Source organism: Arachis ipaensis, chromosome B05 (assembly GCF_000816755.2).
Source record: "Arachis ipaensis cultivar K30076 chromosome B05, Araip1.1, whole genome shotgun sequence".
NCBI classification, from domain to species: domain Eukaryota; kingdom Viridiplantae; phylum Streptophyta; class Magnoliopsida; order Fabales; family Fabaceae; genus Arachis; species Arachis ipaensis.
The window spans coordinates 17,645,298-17,647,422 of record NC_029789.2 but is presented as its reverse complement, the minus strand read 5'-3'; positions in this window follow the sequence as shown (position 1 = coordinate 17,647,422).

Here is a 2,125-nt window from a genome sequence, read left to right as displayed (position 1 = left end):
AACATTACCCATATATAAAATATATGGTTTATAGGATCCACTTAATAAAAAATATTATTTTTGTGATAATATTTAGTTGGATACGATGAAATGATTTTCTCCTAGACAAGACATAAAATATAAAGTCAACCGTTATGTATTTTAAATATCAAATTATTTTCTCCATTCATTCTTTACAGATTTTTTTTTTTTCAATAGACACAACCCTCCCAATCAATATATCATTCAAATTTTTTTTTAAATATAAGTTTCACAATATTTCATGTTTAATATAACAATGTAACATTTATTTTCGCACAGTATCTTTAACTAACGATAAATTCTTAAATAAAATTTAATATCGCAACGAATTAGTTCTGTCGAATCTAGAGATACCGTGAAAAATTAAAAAAATTTTAATAACATTAAAATTTTAATTTAATTATGATAATAATGATTATTAATTTCATGCCTTTATTTAATTACAGATTTTTTTTAATTTTTATAATTATCATAAAGGAAAAGATATTGATAAAGTTATATATAATAATTAAATGATTATATTTATATCTCTCTATCGTGCCGTCCTTTTTAAGAGAGTCTTTTTCCCATACATTATCTGATCCTATCTTTTTGTTTTCTACGATAGACATAATAAATCGTTGTAGATAATAAGATCATATAAACATAACCCTATCCTTTGATGTCTGAATTGAAATGGTGAATTTGCTTCCCCTTGCCGAATGTGATGGGGCATCCTTGGACCATGCTTGTATTATGTCATTTCTTTATGTTAGGGTCAATTCTTAACAGTTGTGCTACAAGATTTTTTTTTTATTAGTTAATAACTAGCAATACAAATTTAAAGCATTGAAAAATTACAAAAAAAAAAAAAAAATAGAAATGTTAATTATTGAAAAAAAATGTTTTTTTCCCCAATTCATAATAGGTATTTTTAGTGTCAAAATATTTTTTTAGTGTATAGCTCTTTGAGAATATAATTCGTCGTATGTTTAGTTTGAAAGAAAGAAATAGAGAAGAAGAAAGTAGAAAAAAAAGAAATTGAGTGGATTTTTTTTTAGATGTGTTTTTGGATGAAAGAAAAATAAGAAGGAAAAAATGTTATAGAAAGACAATTTTATCCTTATATTATAAAATATATTGAAAAAAGTTGAAACGCCTTCAGTCTGACCTATTTACACACAATTGAAAATGTGTATTTCATAAAAACCGGAAAAAATGTGTATTTTAATTCTTTGTTTTCTGTTAAAAACACGTATTTTGATGAAAAAATGTGTCTAATCAATCATATAATTTTTTTTATAATAACATATTTATATATTACAAAATTTATCAATGTTAAATTATTATATTATAATTAAAACGAAAATCTTAAAAATTTTTATAAAAGCACTTGTATTTAAACGATATGTGAAAAAATAGAATTGAAATTAGTACATCCAAAGATATTGAGAATTTTAAATTTTTAAAAAAATGAAAAAAAAACTGATGAATGGACTAGTTTGGTACACGACATTCAATTTCAGAGACGAAAATGAGTCATTTAATGCAAAGTTAGAAGCTAATTTAGTGCATCTACAATGATAATATAGCGGATGACACGTGGACAAATACTATTGCAACATGTGGTCAAATAGCATTGTGACACATGGTACAACCATCTATGTTATCATGCCACGTGTCACTGATTAACACATTATCATACCATTACACATGACAAAATCATGGAGTGACACGTTTTACTAACAATCTACATTATAAAGTTATGTCATCACGTCGTTAACGAAAAAATGAATCAAAAACTAACATGGTGTATCTTTATTAATTTTAAGGATGTAGCTGGTGCAATTAAAATTTCAAAAATAATTTTAATTTATAACACTAATCTCAAAAATTATTTTAGGATTTAACCCATTAAACTCACCAAGTTCAAAATAAACAATAATTAAGATTGAATTATAATTTGTTATGTACAGTAAAATTGGAGGTATACTCATCTTGAATAACGGATCAAATTGGATAATAGTTTATCACGAATAAGTACAAATTTATCATCTTATTTTTTATAAAAAAATAATGAAAATATTTCACCACATTCCCGAAAAGTATTTATTTTATGATAAAT